Below are 21,774 nucleotides of genomic sequence, written 5' to 3'. Positions count from 1 at the left end.
TGGATGACCTTGGTCGACATGCTATCTAATACTCGAATACGCTTGATTTCATCCCTCAAAGTTTGTTTCAAGTATAGTAGAGATGTTTCACCCTATTAGAACATTCACCTTGTTTCATTAGAAAATTCTTGTTTCCTAACCTAATTTAACTTCAACTGAGCAATTGAACATTGTACTCACCTTAATTTCTCTTAAATAAGATCAAATTCAACTTCGAGAAGGTCAAAAATATTGAAATCATTCTTAAAACGTCTAACCCAAATCAAATTTTTGGCGAACTACTATATTTCTTTTTTGTGCCGTTGCAAGTACCTACTTACCGTGATAGGTTTATTTTATTTTATTTGTAATATAATATTTTTTAAAATAATTATCTTATTTGAATCTTATATACTAATATACATTCCAAGGTTTCAAAGGTCACAAAAACTTCAATCTTGTGATTTAGATCATAGTACTTCACAAGCCATGGCATATTTGAATTTTGTCCTCAACATGAACTAGATCAAAATCTTTGTAACGACCATAAATTTAAAAAAAAAAAATTGTGCAATCGTCTGACGATGTACACAGTGGCCTGTGCAATTGTCATGTATGCTTTATATTTTATGATGTAGTGAGTATATTATATGATAATGATGTATGATATATGATGACGTGATTGTGTTATATGATGATGCTATATGATGTTATATGATGCTCTACAATGTTTTTACATCATGATGTTTTATGATGATGATGATGCGTGACAACATAACGATGTAAGACGTAAGATTATGAGATTACTTAATATGACATTATTAAATATTAAGACGAGGCACATGTTTTAAATTCAATGATGCATTATGATGATTATTTTTCTAATGCATAACCCTAGTTAATGTTAATGATGATGAACATAAGAAGACCAATACATGCATTACGGTAATATGTGAATGGAATATAGGGTTGTGTCATATAGATGTAATAAAGATGAAAAAATATAGGGACTTCATGCATTTTGTGTATACATATACATCGAGCTACTTTCCTTTTTATAATGATGGGTGCAGACGCGTACACTATGATAATGATGATGCTCATGCCTTGCATGACACTCAGGTCTGCTGACCTTCAGATGTCGCTACGTACAACTAGCTCGACGCTCGTACGTGTTGGTCCAAAGGGTGCGAATCGCCTAGGGATCCACGCTCATACATGTTGGTCATTTGTAGCAAAATACTACACATCTAATTTTGTCCGAACTGGAGGTTACCCCTGTGATGGTTTTAATGATAGGTTCGTAAATTATGAGTTGCATGTGTTTACATTACCAGACCCCAATAGTGGGGTAATGTATGAGTATTTCTTAAAATACTCAAGCCATGTCCTACTTCTATTTTCAGGTAAAGGTAAGGGACCCCTGTACGGCTGACGATAAAATTGCAAGTAGAGACCATGACACGTGCACAAGATAGTAGTATTTTAGTTTCTTAGACATAGGTTAGTATAGGGTGTGTGTAATAGCCCATAAATAAATAAATAAATAAACAAATAAACATAATTATAAAAATAGTTTTAATAATAATAATTAATTAATTAATTAAAAAAAAAAAAAAAAAAACAACAACCTTTCCCCTCTCTCGATTAACCTCTCCTCCCCTCCCATAATTATCTCTCCTCAACCCATTCTTACACCAAAAAGTAACCTTTACCCAGTTGTCAGATTTACGGGAGATTTACGTGAAGATAGATCTAATCAACAAGGTATATATTAAATCTTCATTTTCTTTTATCCTATTTTTTTTATATAGAAATCACACCCATAGTTGATCTTCATTGAATTATTACAATGATCTAGCTTTGAGTTAGAAACTAAATGTCAATCATTTATACGATTCTAATCAATCACGTCAGATTCGTAATATTAGATTAAATTTTCATCAGCAGCCAAATGAATAGATTAAAGATAGAATGACCAAGAAAACTTGTGAATAGGAAACACTGAGTGGAAAGATTTGGAAACAGAGATCGCTAGAAATAGAAATTTGGAATGCATGAGAACACAATTAAAAGGAAACACATTAAAAAAAAAAGAAGAGTTGAGAATTAAAAACCACAAACTAAACATAGAGGGAAAGGTAAACATAGAGGGAAAGGTAAACACGGAGGGTAAATACAAAGAGTAGTAAAACTTAGAATAACTTGAAATAACTGTATCTACTTTCTAATACAGCGGTATGAAAAATAAGATTTTTAATAAAAATATAATTATAGATATATAACATTTCAAACTTTTAACAATGAACCAATGTAAATTAGAGAAATAATGTTGTAGAGTTCAAACCTGAAACTAATGTCATGGGCTCATATAGGTTGACTCGGATTTCAAAGGATGGAATCTAACTTTAATTAAAGAAATATTCGTGACAACGACTTAAGCTAGCCAAGTAAGTGACCTTACTATTGGCATGGTTATATTTTGATGTTGACACGTGCCCTTGGTTTTGCACGTGTCATATATATTGATATTTGTGAATTATCTGTGGATCGATATGCTTCCTATATATTATGTATATGTTATAATATGTGAATTGTATGATAATAGTTACTGTACGATGTGTTCAAGGATATGTTTGAGATAGGATACAAGAAGAATGCACAAGACAAAATGTCACAATAAGAGTAAAATACGTTCACGAAACGTTACAGTTAGGTTACATACCAGAGTAATATGGATAAGAGAGATTGATGGAAGAATACAGTTAAGTTACGGGTAGAAAGGGATAGGTTTGTGATAGATTGATAGAACGATAGCGTTAGGTTAAGTTCTTGTGATGATATGACTAAGGTATGTTCACGTAATGATATGTCTGTGATAGGTATAAGAACGTTGAGGCTATGATAAGTTAGAGAATGATATGACTATGAAGTGTTTATGTTATTACTTGTTTATGATATGATACATTGTGATGCAATATGTCATGGTATGATGTGTATATGATGAAATGTTATGTTAAAAGCATAGAACGTTATGTTAGGTCTTTTAAATTGTGTGTGTATACAGCATGATATGAATGACATGCAATTACGATAAATGACATAAAATATAACCCCATTAGAATTATGTATGATTTGAGAACGGAAGAATGAGAAACGATATGATATGAATGATGAACGATATCTGAAACGATATGAAAAATGATATGATATGTACTTAATGCTAACAGGGTTATATTAAAGGATAATGAAATTGTAGAAGTAGTGGGACCTCATGCATATGGGGGGATACCCCTATCCCATCACGAAGATACGGATGTGTACATCCAATAGCAGGACAACGATCGTTATGCTTTGCATAGCGCTGCAGTGACGGTTACTAGTTCTAACGGCTCCCGGCATAAGGAGTTCCCAAAGTATGCTCACCGGATAAGGAAAGTGGCCCAGCGGTGTGCGAACTAGCTGGTGAGCTAGAGTATATATGGTACACGTCCACGATTACCCATTGGGACAGCACCGTAGGGAAAACGAAATGAAACGAAATGAAAGATAGGTCCCATCATTTCATTGCATGTGATTGTTTCATTTATCCCTTACTGAGTATTTCTTTAAATATTCAAGCCATGTGCTACTACATTTTTCAGGTTAAGGCAAGGCATTCCTGTACAGCTGACGATGACATCGCAACTCGAGATCATGGCTCATGCATAGGATAGTGGTATTTTTTTTCTTAGACTTAGGCTAGAATAGGATGTTTTAAACTTAAACGCTTATTTATTTTATTTCGAGTCTTTTGTTGTGTCGTTTTAAAGATGTTTTCGAAACATGTAAGTCCATGACTATGGAATTTAAATGAAGTCTTCCACATTTAATGTTTATGATACGTATACAGTAGCGACCTTAAATTAAGTAGAAAATTTTGGGTCGTTATAAGGTGTTTTACTTTTGATGTTTTAATTATTATTTTTATTTATTATTTCCTTCTGTGGTCTTAAAGATGCTTGCAAAGGCCTAATTTATGGGAGTGTTTTAAATTTATATTTTAAGATAAAGTTTTAAATGTTTAGTTCGGTATAAGAACATAGAGTATGATGACAGTAGAGAATTTAGGTTACTAGAAATTTAGGATCGTTATAATCTTTCATCCAACAAAAGTAAAATAATGGTTAGATTCTAGATTATATTACCCGACAAAGAAGTTAATTAAATATTGAATTTCTTATGTGTTTGTGTTGTTACTTTTGCTTTAATCATTATCAACAAAAAAATCATTATAGGGTAGGTTTGGCTGGATTCAAACACTCATCCAAATATAACATATTTTAACTTGGATGTAACAACTTTCTATATGTATATTGCACCCTATTGAACTGTATGGTAACATTTAGATAAATAAGAGGTTTAAATGGTATAACTGGTGAATCTTTATTGAACAAAACAAAATGGATTTGTGAATAAAGAAAAAGTTACCAACTTAAACTAAAAAAAAGTAAATAAATAAATAAATAAAATGAAGCCAAAAATGAATTATTTTGTGTGGTCCTATTGCTTGCTTTTAAATCAAACATGATTATTAGTTCATGTTTTGCACAATCGGTTTTGTGTGGTCCTATTGCTTGCTTTTAAATCAAACATGATTATTAGTTCATGTTTTGCACAATCGGACTCAAAGATATAACGTCTAAAGACAACTATTTAGGCCAACATGAAATTGGCCTTGAAGAGAAATACTTTTGGACCTTCAAAGAAAATTTTTGGCAATCAACACGGTTTTTGTGCAATTCTTGAAGAGAAATACTTTTGGACCTTCAAAGAAAATTTTTGGCAATCAACACGGTTTTTGTGCAATTCTTTTGGTAGTAGAAGACAATGGCATTTCCTTACGTCCTGGTTCTAAAGAACCATATCTATCAGAATACCCTTGAAAATGATGTTGAGTTTCATTGGGTTGATTTCAACACAATTGTTGATCTAGACACAAGAAAACCCTTATTACTTATCTATTTTAAGATTCGAGGTCAATCCTTTTAAATTGTTGAGCTAAAATGTATATTGATGATAATAAAAATAAAACATCATATAGTTATATATATATATATATATATATATTTTCTGAAAAGATACAAGTTGTAAGGAACGGGCTGACTCGATGACTTCATAAAAGACGGAAAATTTTTAAAACATAATACATATTATATCAAAAAAAAAAGTTCATACATAAGTTTTTAAAACACAACCTAATAGTTAAGACACAAAGTATGGAATGGGCACAAAACATTTTTAAATAGAAAGGTTGAGGACGACGGGTGAAACTTGTCTATAACACCTACTCAAGAGTTCGCTCCCAACCTCGAAAAGGTCCTTATTACCTGAAAGATATGAAAAATAAGGAATGAGTACAAAGACTCGGTAAGTAGCCTATTTGTAGACTCTTAATTATGTCCTTGATATGGTAGAGTATCACACTCTTTCTTTTCTTTTTCTTGTTCTTGTAAGTATTTATGCTCTTTAGTTCTTATCCTTGACTTGTGGGTTCATATCACGATCTATCTTGAGAAACTTGGTCCTTGGATCTTTAAACTTTAGTTTTAATCTAAGGGCCTTAGTACTATAGTTCTTAGTTCTTGGTTCTTGGTCTTAGAACTTAGATCAGGATCCATGTTCTAGTCATTGATCTTTGTCTTGTTCTTGGTACTTTCTAGGTTCTTGTTCTGCTCTTTGTTCTGTTAAAGATATTTAGTACTAAATTATACCATATACATCATATTTGATATTTTATTATAGGCAAATATCTAAATATTTGTCGTCTTACCATAGGTATCTTTCCATATATTGTTCTTTCTCTTTATTACTATTTCCATATCCTTGTAATTTATTTGATTATAAACAGAGAACTTTTATACACCATTTAAGTGTGGTGGTTTAGCAAACATTCTCAGGTTCGTTCTCCAAGACACTCCCCCTAAGATTTACCGTACTAGTCATGAACCTGACAACCTTTGTCCAAGGTTTCATGCATTTCAAGGGACAGAGTTTCATAATATTTGGAGGTTATGTAGTTCGTGAACTGAAGGTAAATTACCTTAGGGGTATTATGGTCATTTGACATCATTTCTTGGTTTACCTACTTAACCTTATCCAATAACCACCAAATTTCATATATAGTCTTAACATACCATATGCATTTGAGTTAACATGCAGCAGTTCATGCAATATTAACAAACATGCTCAACGGGAAGATAACGTCCATCTTCATTGGGAGCACATATTTCACAAGTTTTCCTTCCTACTTTATCATGCATACATATAGTATCACATTCTCACTCTAAAATGATTTCAGAGTCAATCATATCTAGATCCCATTGATTTTCTTAATTAATTTATTTGCATGGCTTACATGCTAATACGGTAGGTCCGGCTAGCTAGGTTTATCAATTTTGCAGCATGCATGCTTAATCCAAGCGTTTCCTACAATTACTACTTGTGGGAATCCAAATGGTTACTTTCTTGGTTAACACGTATTTTCCGGATCTCAAGTCTCTCGCGGTAGAGGGTTCCAAAAATTATAAAATTTCCTTGATGGGTCCTAATTCACTAATAATAAGGTCAGTATTGGAATTAGGATGAAAAACAAGCAAACAGGCGAAAAACGGGTAAGAATAGGGGACTTCACGTGCTTGCACGCACAGGCAAGCTCCCATACGCGCTGGCACGCGCCCCCCACACGCAATGCACACACGTGGTAAGCTTGGGCATCGTGCGAGCAGTGGCGCACATCAAACCCCAACGACGCAAACTTACCCTTCAAATTTTTTGGACGACACACATGGTGCACAGGGAGTGGCAATATCGTTAGGTTGGACTATGGTCACCAGATTGGTCACGGGTCAGTTTGGTGGTTCCAGACGCTGTTCGATTCACGTGAGCATTTTGATTTCGGTTTGACCTTAATCCGAGCGTGCTGATGCGTGTCAATAGGTAGGCTGAATGCATTTCTCTAGTGAAATGCTTCCATGTGTTACTCACCAGTTCCACCGAGCTCCTTTATACATTAGGCGACGCGTGGCGGCAATTTTCTCTCTCATACGTTTTTTCAATTTTCCAGATTTCATCAATTTCATGTGTTCAAACCATTTGCTTTAGATTTTCGTAACTTTTCGCACATAACTTGGATTGACTTGGTTTCTTCACCAAAGCGTAGATTTTTTATTCACCTGCATTGACGCATTTTTTTTTAATTTTTTGTCTTGAATATAGAATGAATTAAATTCATTCAAAGATACTAGAAAACGTGAAACTCACATTTTCTATTCTTGACCAGTTCACCCGAATAAGGTGAATGTACATAAGGTGAATGTACTCTATGCTACCATACTTTCATAATATGTCACATTTGCAATAGCATAATAAGTAAACATGAAATTACAAAACGTAACATTTGTCATTATAACAACACGTCATAACATAATATGCAAATATAGAAATCACAAGGGACGACACAAGCAAGGGCCACTGGGCATCCGCCACTCGTGCTTCAAACAATTCATCGAACCAAAACAGTAGTGAAGAAACTTACCAAGGTAGCTAAGTTGAAGTCCCTAAATCGTACTTGGAGCTAGTTCAATTTTTCCCTTTGAAATCCAAGTAAACCTATGCGAGTTCACGACACTTAATTAGCATAGATCGAGCAAAATGAAATACGGATGAAAATCTAGAATACTGTTAACATAATAGAAAAGAAAAATAAAAGAAAAATACAAGAAGAAAAAGGAAGAAAAAGGAGATATTGTAAAGCCAAACCCTTACCGAAAAAGACTAGAATAGAATAGAAAAAACAAAAAGAAGAAAGAAATACGGAAAGAAAATTTAAGCGAAGATGTGGGAGCAAGAATTGATTAAAAGAAAAAGGGGAAATTTAAAGAATTAAAATAAATACGGTTAATTTTAAAAATACATAGATGAAATTTAAAATAGTAAATGGTGAACATAATTAAAATTAATAAAAAAGGAAGTAGATGAAAAAGAGGAAATTTAATAGAGAAAAAATTAAGGATTTGGTGAACATTAAAATATAAAACCGAAGAAATATCATTTCAAGAAACTCCATCAAATTCTTTCTAGTAACAATATCTTCCCTAAAAAAGTAATAAAAGTATATGGTTAGGTTATGGGTAGAAAGGGATAGGATTATGATAGATTGATAGAACGATAGCGTTAAGATACGTTCCTGTAACGATATGACTAAGGTACATTCATGAAACGATAACACTGTGATAGGTATAAGAATGTTAAGGCTATGATAAATTAGGGAAGGATATGACCCTGAAGTGTTTACGATACGATATGATTATGATACGACACCTGAATTACATATATATATATATATATACACACATTGTGATATGATATGAAATATGTTATTGTATGAGACAAGTGATAAATGACATGTTTATGATATGATATATTGTGATTGTATACGTAACACCCAAACCCCAACGAGAAACTTAAAATATAAGTTTTCCCCTCTAAGTGAACTTCTGAGATTTTATTGAGTATGTTAGAGACTGAATTTTAAGATGAGGTAGAAGAAAAAAATGTTTAGAAATATCTCAAGATCTCAAGAAAAATATAAAAAGAAAAATGGTAGAAAATTAGAAAAATGGTGAAAGTCAACCCTAGGGTAATTTGGTCATTTTCCCATCTTCCTCCTTAAGAACCTGAAAGGGTGGTTAGTAAAAGATGAATAAAAGAATAGAAATAAAAACCATCTTCCTCCTTAAGAACCTGAAAGGGTGGTTAGTAAAAGATGAATAAAAGAATAGAAATAAAAAGGGTAAGGAAAGAGAGGAAAGAGAAAGGGTGGTTAGTAAAAGATGAATAAAAGAATAGAAATAAAAAGGGTAAGGAAAGAGAGGAAAGAAAAAGAAAAGAAAAAGAAAAGAGAGAGAGAGAAAGAAGGTTCTAGAGAGAAAGAAGTAACAGCTACTTCCAATCAGGCCACAAGGAGTTTGATTCGAGTGAGATTTCTTCACAAATCCTTCGCAGAACCTATTGGAAGCTTTCTGGACCCTTGAATCATTCAAAACTGTCAAGGAACGAAGAAAATTCGTAGGTAAATTCTTGAACATTTATTTTCGGATTTTCTTCAGATCTATGAGAAATATTTAGAGTTAGATTCTGAAATTTGGGTAAGTTAATTCAGAGAGGATTAAGCTTTCTGGACCCTTGAATCATTCAAAACTGTCAAGGAATGAAGAAAATCCGTAGGTAAATTCTTGAACATTTGTTTTCGGATTTTCTTCAAATCTATGAGAAATATTTAGAGTTAGATTCTGAAATTTGAGTACGTTAATTCAGAGAGGATTACGCTCTTAATCCGTGAAAGAAGTCTTGATTGATTCAGATCAGAAATAGAAGTTTCGGCTTTCACCAAAGGATGTAAGTATTGATGATCTTGCCAACTTTGGACCAAGTTTATTATGTCTGTAGTTAGAAATAAATTACAAGAAAAATACCTATGTGTAGATGGAGATGAGATCTATAAATCTCGGGAAGAAATCTCGTTAATCCGAGTTGTGTAGAAAGAAATACGAAAATGCAAAGAAAATAGAAAATAATCAATTTTATGGAAAATCGCAGAGATGAGAGGAAGAAGACGAATGACGAAGGGACGTGTGTTAGGAAAGGAGAGTGTCGCGCATCATCTGAAAGATAGGACACGTGTTAGGCGTGAAAAGGCGGGGGAAAATTTACGAAAAATACTGCGTTACGTAGGGTTTGAAGATCGGTGCCCGCTACCAGATTCGTGAACCTGCGCGCGACCTGAACCTGTAGCTGCCACGCGTCAGTGTGGGAAAATTTGTAGGAACCCGCGTGCGTCCAGATTCGAACACACGCCTTGCCTCTCAGTGGACTAGTCAGCCATCGCCACGTGGCGACACACCAGCGCGCGACTCCATCCCCTCAACGCGTCCGTACGCGTGCGTGTCTGTACGTGTAGGAAATCCCTTCGGTGCGTGAGGCGCACGAACCAACTTATGAGATCTATTTTTATCCCGATTTGACTTCTGTTCGACTATTTTTCATCTCAGTTTTGATACTGATCTAAGTCTAACTTGAATTAGGACCTATCAAGGAAATTCCAGAATTTTTGTAACCTTTTCCGGCAAATAATTCGAGCTTGGGAAGGCACACGTCAACTATGTAAGTAGCCATTTTGATTCCCACGAGCAGTACTTGTAGGAACCGCTTGGAACGAGCATGTATGCTACCACCCATAAACTTAGCTAGCCGGACCTAGAATATTTGTATGGAAACTGCGAAAATGAAATGATTAAGAATAGCTAGATATGAAATGTTTATTAAATCTGTTTTGATTGAGATTCTGGTTAGGGTGCTTGTGACTAAGTAGGCTAGACGAGACCTTAGATTGGGGGACCTCTAGAATACCGTGCAATTAGACCTGCAAAATGATTACCAGCAGATCTAGAGCTCAAAATTCCAAACTCGATAAGTTTGTGAGCCAGGCACGAGAATCCTAGAGATACATGAAGCCAAGTCTAAGCCACCAAGTTCCACCTTAGAAAGAATAATAGGTCACCACGGTAACTGTAGGTAGCCCGCTAGAGTTGAGCAGTGTAGATAGTGTCATCAGAACCTCCACTTCGCTCTCTCCTCCGATACCGTACCGTCAAGACAGAGCTCTAGTACGGAGATCGTTGAGCTTGACAGATCAGGAAAGGGAAGTGTGACAGGTGCCCAGACCTAGTGGTGATAGCTAAGGGGTCTTCTGAATAGGACTCCTGGGCCGTAGAAACCCATCCCTGAGCGGGGGACGTGGAGCCACACAGGATGACTCAATTGTTGACCGGCACACAGAGGGTCACACCCCGAATTTAGTGGATGTATGGTCCCGTGTAAGGGTCATCAGCTAACCTTTATGGATTATGTTCAGAGAGAGTCACGTATTCAGATCCAGCCATACGATCCCCTCAGATTTACTTATGAGGTCGGATCTCACCTCAGGACACTGATCATTTCACTGCTTAAGATGGGCAAACCTCCTAAGTTAAAGAAAAGAGAGTTGCAGCTTAGATCACTCTCCTTAGAAACCCGAGAAAGACCGTGGATACCTACCAAGATAAGGATGCGAAAAGAGCCTAAAAGTAGGTTGCTTACTGAGTATATTTTTATACTCACCCCTTTCTCCCTTTTTTTTCAGGTACCAGTCGATACGGGGAGGTGTTCGAGAGCTGCACTGTCACAGAGGGCTGTCGTTCCGGAGCGTCAGTCTCTTGTCGGTCTTTTAGAGTCATTTGTCCGTTTTTACATTTAGAGTCTTTTGTATTTCATTTTATATTTGTAATTACTATGTGTAACATTTGACTTTGATTTTATATTTAATTTTGGTGTCCTTGATTTTCTTTTTTTGTTTTAAATTTTGCCAGATTTTTACCTTCTATTTTATTTTCTTTTTCTTTTTATTTTTTTTTATTTCGTCTTTTTAGTCACGATTCGGTCTTTCGAAGCCTCGAAAGTGTGATCGTGACAGTATATGTTATGGTATGATAGGTATGAAATGTTACATCTTTGTACTCATTCCTTATTCTCCATTTTTTTCAGGTAAGGAGCTGGTCGAAGTTGGGAGTGGTCTCTTGGGCAGGTGCCATAGAATAACCTCACCCGTCGTCCTCAACTCTTTTGTTTGAAAATGTTTTGAGTTCGTTTCTTATTTTGTGTTTTAAATATTGTCGTGCTGTAAATTACTTATGTGCGCACATTATTTTGTTATAATATTGTCTCACCCTCTGATCGCCCTTCATGATTCCATTGGTCTTAGACCTCTAAAGGTGTTCAATCCAAAGTCTCGACCCACCAATCTACGTGCTTACCCTAGACTTAACTCGATTCTGTTGCTTATTCTCAAAAGGGAGGGATCACACAATCATTCATCAGGAGTCACACATGCTCAATGGGGCGGTAACTTCCATCGAGCACCTAGAGGGCTAATAAATAAACATCTCATATACTGTCACAGCATGATTACTTACACCAGTAGTAAAGTATATCCAGATAGTATACTGGGTAAGACAATAAATTTCAACAACAAGCTCATATCAGACTAAACCATAGAACAGTGTGACGAGTGAGTTCAAAGTGTTCGAATTCAAAATAGGGAATATGCGCTACATATATACGATATATTTAACCGCATTTTTTTTATTTACGAATTAAACAAAAAGAGAGAATCTAAGATATTTAAATAAGATTTAAATATCTTAATCAAATATGTGTCGGAATTGATTGAGATTGGCATTTGAATTGATATTAAATATTAATTAAATAGTTTAATTAATCAGTTAATATTACTTTAATTGAAATTAGTTATTCAAATTAATTGTTGAATTAAAATGAAGAAAGTCAAAATGTTGACTTCATTTAATGGAAAAATCCATGTCAGTGGAATTTTGAGGTGTCAAAATTTGGTTTAACCAAACTTGCATGCTTGCCACATAATCCCAAACATTTGAGCGGAATTTTGAGTGTCAAAATTTGGTGATCTCAAACTTGCATGCTTGCCACATAATCCCAAACATTTGAGCGGAATTTTGAGTGTCAAAATTTGGTGATCTCAAATTTGCATAACATCAAACATAACTCTATAAATAGAGTGATCATGGTACATGGAAGAGCTTCCTTGTTGAAAAACCTTGAGAAAAACTTTTCACAAACACTCTCTTCATATATACAAAATCCCTCCCAAGTTTAGTCATTCACTGGATTCCACAATCCCGTTCTAAGGCCGGAGGATAGTGGTGAAGACACTAGTGATGGTTCGAAACTTGTTCGCGTGGAAAAAGAAATTTGAACTATAGAAGGTTAGTATTCAAACTCATTAAGTTTTAATATTTATGAACATGCTAGTTATTTACTATAATTGATGTTCTAAAAGTGCCTAAGATCCAAATTGCTTCCGCATGTATTATATTAACACCATCAGTCCTCTTGCTTGAGCTCGAGATCTTGCAAGCACGAGCGCCTAGCCTATAGTGTGACAACATTGGTGCCACCTATTGAATGCAAATCCAATCTTTCATTGATGGGCGAAGCATGTTGAGGTTGATTATTACTTCGCTCGTGAACGAGTATCGACTCGTCAGCTTGATGTGCGACTCATATCTTCCATGGATCAGCTCCCCGATATCGTGACAAAGTCACTGCCAGCTCCTTCTTTTAGTAGTTTTAGGCGCAATCTAAATTTAGTCAAGATTGATAGGGGGGTGTTAAACGTAGAATAAGTCATATTTGTACAAGATAATCTACTGATTTTCTAGTTTGTTACCATGGATTAAGGAGAATTTACTGATTTCCTGATTTGTTACCTTGGATCTAGGAGAATCTACTGATTTCCTAGTTTGTTACCTGGGATCCAGGAGAATCTACTGATTTCCTGGTTTGTTATCTTGGACCAAGGACCACCATGTAATCTTCATTGTACAAATCTATAAATACATAAGGTCCTGACTCATATAGGTCATAGTGCTATTCAATCTAACAACTACCAGATGAGTTACGAGTGTCGGAAGTTCGCTTACCGTTCTCGAACGATTCTCAAATTTTTGCCTTCAGATTGAGATTTTGGCTAAACTTCTTCACATATCGTGTGGAGAGTTGTTCCTAGATGAATATATCAACATTTTAGGACTCAATTCACATAGGAAAATCTCAGATCAGAAAAAGTTTGTTCAAGGGTCTTACCTCACGAAACATTCTCAAACCTTGATGCGAACGAACCTTTGCTTCTCAGACCTCTCTTTTCTCTAAGGAGTGGTCCCTCTCAGCGGAAAATGGATTCTTATGGCGGTTTTTGATAGGATCTCTGGCAGCTCCTATTTTTTCTCTCAACCTTTCCCTCTAACTCTCATTCATTTTTTAGGTAAACTGATTAGGTCATTGGCCCCCTATTATGGCTTGAGGGGCAAAATGACTTGGCCAACTTTCTTTTCTTTTCTTTTTCTTTTTTGTTGAGGTGTTACATCCACCTTCCCACGAAGATTCATGGTTGTTGGACATTTGTGGAGGTAGATCTCATTTCCTCAAAAACTCGTTTTTTAGATCTCTTTTTTCGATGGAGATACCTGCGACGTGTGTTCACTCTGGGGGAAGGTATAAAGGTCGGTGAGGGTTTTGTCGGTTTGATTAGGGTGTTTAGGGGCTGTAACATCCACGTTGTCTTTTGTCTAGGAGCTTTCACTTGTTGACAAACTAAGCACTTTATCACAAACTCAACCACGTCCCTCTTCATGCTCTTCCACTAGAAATGTTGTTTTAAATCTTGATACATCTTAATAACTCCTGGGTGCATGGCAAATGGCAAGTTGTGAGATTCCGTCAATATTTCTTTCCTTAGCTCCTCTATTTTTGGGATACATATGCGTCCCTAATACAATAGCCCTTCATCTAAGCACTTCGAAAATCCATCTATTGGACTCTCGTCTAGCTGGCTTAGGACTTTATGTAGGTTTGGATCTTCTTGATGGGAGGTAATAATTCTCTGCCTAAGCGTAGGTTGCACTATGAGTCGGGCCAACTGTGCTATGACTCCCTCGGTCTCTAAAACTATGTTGGCTCACTCGAATTCTCTTTGTACCCTTACTTCCCTTGTAATGAGAGCCAACGAGTGGACCGTCTTTCTACTAAAAGCATCTGCGACCACGTTTACTTTTTCAGGGTGGTACTAGATATCTACTTAACTTAATAGTCCTTCACCAATTCTAACCACCTTCTCTTTCTCATATTTAACTCTTTCTGAGTGAAGAAATATTTTAAACTCTTGTGATCGGTAAAAATTTGAGTTTTCTCTCCATACAGGTAGTGTCGCCAAATTTTTAGTGCGAACACTACAACGGCCAACTTTAGATTGCAACAACCCTATTGTATTGCATTAATACACATCTCAGTCCTTTCTTGGAGTCGTCACTATAAATCATGTACCCTTATGAGCTCTCGAGTACCATGAGTACCGAGGCGATTACCAATCTCTCTTTCTGGTTCAGGAAGCTTGCCTCACAAAAATCATTCCCTATAAATGGTACCCATTTTCTTGTTAACTGTGTTAAAAGCGAGGCTATCCTAGCGAAGTCTTGCACGAACCTTCAATAGTATCTCGCCAATCCTAGGAAACTTCATACTTCTGTTACCGTAGATGGGCGTTCCCACTTTTTGACCGCTTCTACCTTGGTGGGATCTATCGATATTTCGTCTTTGTCACCATGTGTCCTAGGATAGAGACTTGTCGTAACCAAAATTAGCACTTGAAGAACTTGTCGTACAACTTGTTCTCTCTCAGGGTTGTTCAGACTTTTTGGAGGTGTTCCTGGTGTTCTAGATGTGTCTCCGAGTACACCAGGATATCGTCAATGAAAAACATCACAAATGTGTCTAGACAGTCCTTGAATACTTGGTTCATCAACTCCATAAACACAGTTGGGGCATTGGTGAGACCAAATGACATCACTACGAACTCTTAGTGACCATACCTTGTCCTACACGCTATTTTTAGTACATCTTTTTCATTGATCCTAATTTGGTGATAATCAGACCGAAGGTCTATCTTTGAAAATACAGTAAGCTCTCTAAGTTGATCGAATAGGTCTTCTATTCTAGGTAGAAGGTATTTGTTTTTTACGGTTCTCTTATTTAGCTCCCTGTAATTGCCGCACAGACGCATGGATCCATCTTTCTTCTTAACAAACAACACTAGTGCACCTTAGGGGGGATATGCTAGGTCAAATGAACCCTTTATCCGGTAAGTTTTGTAACTACACCTTGAGTTCTTCAACTCTATTGACGCCATGCGAAAGGGTACTTTGGAAATAGGCCCAGTTCCCAGCTCGAGTTCGATGACGAAGTCGACCACTTGGGAAAGGGGTATTCTTGGTAGATGTCCGAAAATACATCTAGGAACTCGTTTGCTATTGACACGTTTTCTAGGGTCTTTCCTTTTCCTCTTACGTCTACGGCACATGTTAATATAGTCCATCCGCCTTGTTGGACTAACCTTTTTGCTTTCATTATCGACACTACCTTGGAAGTAATCCCGATACTTGTGCCTTTAAATTTGAAGGTAGGCCCTGCTGGTGGTAAAAAATTTACTTTCTTTTTACGACAGTCTATACTAGCACGATTTTCGGCTAGCCAATCCATGTCTAGTATGATGTTGAAGTCCGTCATGTTTACTACTATCAGGTCAACGCTTAAAGTTTGGTTCTCTATGATTACTTGACTATTCTTTACTCTATTCCTAGCTACTAAGTCTACCCCTGCAGGGGTGCTTACAGACATTTCATGCAATAAGGGTTCTAATTCGAACCCTGCTTGTACAACAAAAGACATAGAACTAAAGGAATGCGTAGAACCAAAATCAAATAAGGTAAAAATGAAATGACCTAAAACAAATGGTGTACCTGTCACTACAGCGTTGGACTTCCCAATATCCTTGCTCCTAAATGCATAAGCCCTAGCTTGAGCTGACGGTGATGCTGGTTGTTTCGTCTACTCTACATGTGTATTTACTATTTTGCACATGCCCCATACGTGCAAATATGGACCCACGAGGGGGTTTGCACACCTTCTGGGCCTCGTACTTGTTGGGTTAGCGTCTCTAGTGCTATTGTCGGACAACCAAAAGGAGTAGCAACCATCGTAGCATCTTGTTAAACTGACGATCATTTTCCTTTTCAAAACTACACGTTCATATTAGTACTAAGGAAAAAATATCTCGATGCATGTGGCTTACCATTATGCATGAGATCCCAACTTTTTCACATTAGTTAAACCATGTAAGACAACCCTTTCCATTTTCCTTCATATCATATAATTTTATAGCAAAGTCTTTAAAACATGTCTGGGGATGTGTATCATGTCAAAACTTTTTACTGCTTATCATTCATGTAATACATCGTATTATTCATGTCATGCAACACATTGTAACCTTCAACATATTGTATAGTTCCATATGTCATATCATTCAACATATCATATAGTTCAACATATCATATCATAGACATATATCATATCATCAATCATATCATATCATAGACATGTCATATCATAAACATCTCACACATATCAAACATATGACACTGTAGAGTAACTGAGCACGTGTCATCATCTTACATAACACAAACTTCTAACTATGCCTATTGTAAGACCACTTACTTGGATGACCTTGGTCGATGTTCTATCTAATACTCGAATACGCTTGATTTCATCCCTCAAAGTTTGTTTCAAGTATCGTAGAGATGTTTCACCCTATTAGAACATTCACCTTGTTTCATTAGAAAATTCTTGTTTCCTAACCTAATTTAACTTCAATTGAGAAATTGAACATTGCACTCACCTTAATTTCCCTTAAATAAGATCAAATTCAGCTTCGAGAAGGTCAAAAATATTGAAATCATTCTTAAAACGTCTAACCCAAATCAAATGACTTTTTTTTAGCTGTTAGAGACTAGCGAAATCGAGCCGAGTGAGCCAGTGGCTGGGGACAAGACACCTGTCGGTAGTGAGCCAATGCGTACAGGTTGTGATTCGGCTCGAAACGCAGACTTCAGGTTAGAAAAGTAGAGAGTAGGTTAAGTCATTATCAACAAAAAGATTCTAGATTATATTACCCGACAAAGAGGTCAATTAAATATTGAATTTCTTATGTGTTTGTATTGTTACTTTTGCATTAGTTATTATCAACAAAATGATCATTATAGGGTAGGTTTTGTTGGATTCAAACTTTGGCCCAAATATAACATATTTTAACTTGGATGTAACAACTTGCTATATATAATACACCCTATTAATTATTACATGTATGATATATATTTAGATAAATAAGGTTAGAAAAGTAGAGAGATTTAGATGGTACAACTTATCAACCTTTATTGTATACCAATTTGATTTGGCTATATATATATAAAAGAAACAAAAACAAAATGGATTTGTGAACCAAGAAAAAGTTACCAACTTAAACTCCCACCAAAAAATGAAAACTCAAAATATATTCGGTCTCATCATATTGCTTGCTTTTAAATCAAACATGATTATTACCTCATGTTCTGCACAATCCGACTCAAAGATACAACGTCCATTCTCCCCATGGGAAGTTGCAATTTGGAATCATATGAAGGATTCAACTCTCTTGGCTCATTGCAAGTCTAAAGACAACGATTTAGGCGAACATGAAATCGGCCTTGGAGAGAAATACTCTTGGACCTTCAAAGAAAATTTTTGGCAATCAACACGATTTTGGTGCAATTTTAGCAGCAAACACGGACATGCTTCTGGTGAAGTATTTTGGCCAGAATTTGAAAATTGGTTTAGTGATCAATGTTATAATAGTATTTGTACATGGGCAGCAGAAGACAATGGCATTTCCTTACGTCTTGGTTCTAAAGAATCATATCTATTAGAGTACCCTTGGAAATGATGTTGAGTTTCATTGGGTTGATTTAAACACAACTTCCAAAGATGTCAAGTTTCATTCGGTTGATTTCAACACGATTGTTGATCTAGACACAAGAAAACCCTTATTACTTTTCTATTTTCAGATTGGAGATCAATTCCTTTGTACTTCTTGAGCTAAAATGTATACTGATGATAATAAAAATAAAACATGATACAATTATATATATATATAATATATATATATTTTTTTTTTGGAAAGATACAAGTTGTAAGGACCGGGCTGACTCGATGACTTCATAAAAGACGGAAAAAATTTTAACGAAATAAAACAAGAAAATTTAAAACATAATATACATTATATCAAAATAAAGTTCATACATAAGTTTTTAAAACACAACCCAACCATTAAGATACAAAATACGGAATGGACACAAAATATTTCAAAATAAAAAGGTTGAGGATGACGGGTGAAACTTGTCTACGACAACTACTCTAGAGTCTGTTCCTGAACTCGAAAAGTTCCTTATTACCTGAAAAATGTGAAAAACAAGGATTGAGTACAAAGACTCAATAAGTAGCCTACTTGTAGGCTCTTAATCGTGTCCTTGATATGCTAGAGTATCACACTCTTTCTTTTCTTTTTTTGGTTCTTGTCAGAAGTACTTAGGCTCTTTAGTTTTTATCCTTGACTCGTGGGTTGATATAATGATCTATCCAGAGGACCTTGGTCCTCAGATCCTTAAACTTTAGTTCTAATCTAAGGGCCTTAGTACTATGGTTCTTAGTTCTTGGTTCTTGGTCTTGGAACTTAGATCTGGATCCATGTTGTAGCCATTGATCTTTGTCTTGTTCTTGGTACTTTCTAGGTTCTTGTTCTACTCTTGGTTCGTTCTCTAAGACAATCCACCTAAGATTTACAGTATTAGTCATGAACCTGACAACCTTTGTCCAAGGTTTCATGCGTTCCAAGGGACAGAGTTTTATAATATTTGGTGGTTATCTAGTTCATGAACCGAAGGTAAATAACCTTAGGAGTATTATGGTCATTTTACATCATTTCATGGTTTACCTACTTAACCTTATCTAGTGACCACTATCCTATGCATGTGCCACGGTCTGTACGTCATCAACCGTATAGAGGTGTCTTGCCTTTACCTGAAATAAATGTAGCACAAGACTTTAGTATTTTAAGAAATGTTCAGTAAGTGACCCCACTATTGGAGTCTAGTAATGTTAACACATGTGACCCATGATTAGATATGTAGTACTTTCCTACACACGACCCACACGTGCGAACGCAAGTCTCCAAGCAGTTCACACCCTTGGACCCATCATAGTCATATAATAACATCATCATCATAATCATATAATAACATCACACCATCATAGAACATCATTACATTATCATATAACAATATCTGCTAGTAGTGGGTTTGGGCTGTTACACACTAGTTCCCATAAACTAGGTGTCCTCTAATAGAGCTTAAGTCAATCAACAACTAAATGCGAAAACAACTATCAATGAAACAATAAAATTCTCAATTTGCCCCATGACTAACTTCTCCACCCTGCTCGTCACTCCCGTATCATAGTCTTGCCTTAAAATCATTTTAAAAAAAAGGATGAGTATTAAAATACACAATAATGAACTCTGCTATTGAGATCAGACACATAAACCATCACATGACAATCAAACAAAATTGAGAGATCTTAGTGGTTAATTACCCAAAACTCACAATGCGTAATTTTTACCATTGTAACTTCGTTGGTTGGCGCATTGTACGTAAATATTAATTTTGTTGGGTTTTATGTCCTAAAACTTATAGTTTGTAAACAAAGATATATTCTATTTTCAATAAAGTTATTATTGATGTTTATTCAGAAAAAATTGTTATTGAATAAAGTGAACTTTACGATCATCAATCTAAATCCAATAAACTAAGAACACTCTGGCTATTATGATTACTTGAACTATATGTAGAGACATAAGAGGGGATCAAGTTCAAGTATATAGTCAAAATGATCTATAGTATAAGGAGAAGGCTGAGTACCTTATTCTGGGGACAGTATGGATGCGGCCCACTTTTGTATATGATATAAACAATGTAATCACTAAATGGTGCATGTGGAGACATGTGAGTGGGGGCGTCCTATGCAATGAGTATTGCATAAGATCGGACCATGAAGAAAACCACTCTCACTTTATAATGTCGTTTACTGTTGAGACTGATTTTCTTTTCTTTCGATAACCTAGGTAACTCGGTTTTAATCCTGAGCTAACTATGAATTCCTGTTTTTTCGGAATTATCCTTAGATTTTAGGTAACTCGGTTTTAATCCTGAGCTAACTATGAATTCCTGTTTTTTCGGAATTATCCTTAGATTTGCATGGGTGAGAGTGGCTCTAATTCCTAACTATGAATTCCTGTTTTTTCGGAATTATCCTTAGATTTGCATGGGTGAGAGTGGCTCTAATTCGCCGACTCAACAGGCCTCCCATTTCAGGGGTAAGACTGGGTGAATGGCTGGGGACGTGGGATGCAAGACGGAATTCACTCCTACCCACTTTTAAGGATAGAAGAAAGGTAGTTCCCTTAAGCACTGACTCCAGGTCTTGAACAAGGGGCCCCACCCTCTCATTGGCCTGAGAGGGATTCGGTTTACTGGTTGGACCACAAACCAATTGTTCATTAGAGGATCAGTGAGACATAAGGAACAAGAAGTAACTTCAGGGGTTAAACGGTAAATTGACCCAGCTCTAGTTACGAACAACCTGTGAAGGATCGACTTACTAATCATGGTTATATCAGATGGACAGAAATATATCTATAGTGAGGGGAGTGCAACTACTAAGCTATAGTGGAGTGTCCTAGTAGTTAACGAATGTTGGTTAACCAGGTTAATGAGTTTAACCGGTTAATCTTGGATCGTTGGAGCCCATGATCTATAGGTCCATTAGGTCCCTCTGCTAGCTCATATCGGACTAAACCATAGAACAGTGTGACGAGTGAGTTCGAAGTGTTCGAATTCAAATTAGGGAATATGCGTTACATATATACGATATATTTAACCGCAATTTTGTTTTATTTACGAATTAAACAAAAAGAGAGAATCTGAGATATTTAAATAAGATTTAAATATCTTAATCAATTATGTGTCGGAATTGATTGGGATTGGCATTTGAATTAATATTAAATATTAATTAAATAGTTTAATTAATCATTTAATGTTACTTTAATTTGAAATTCATTTTCAAATTAGTTGTTGAAAGTCAAAATGTTGACTTTCATCTAATGGAAAAATCCATGTTAGTGGAATTTTGAGGTGTCAAAATTTG

General features: G+C 35.7%; 1 long non-coding RNA gene across 1 annotated transcript in view; it reads left to right on the top strand.

Annotated features, from left to right (window-relative positions):
- The first annotated feature begins 3,849 nt into the window (after window positions 1-3,849).
- Window positions 3,850-21,774, top strand: part of LOC111432643 — a 27,524-nt gene continuing 9,599 nt past the window's right edge. The window contains exons 1-4 of the long non-coding RNA XR_002708670.1: window positions 3,850-3,863; window positions 8,832-8,838; window positions 11,059-11,296; window positions 15,653-15,658. This is a non-coding gene — a long non-coding RNA (uncharacterized LOC111432643). The remainder of the gene's footprint in view (window positions 3,864-8,831; window positions 8,839-11,058; window positions 11,297-15,652; window positions 15,659-21,774) is intronic.

Source organism: Cucurbita moschata, unplaced genomic scaffold, assembly GCF_002738365.1.
Source record: "Cucurbita moschata cultivar Rifu unplaced genomic scaffold, Cmos_1.0 Cmo_Scf00039, whole genome shotgun sequence".
Lineage (NCBI taxonomy): Eukaryota > Viridiplantae > Streptophyta > Magnoliopsida > Cucurbitales > Cucurbitaceae > Cucurbita > Cucurbita moschata.
This window is presented reverse-complemented; position numbering and strand designations above follow the sequence as displayed.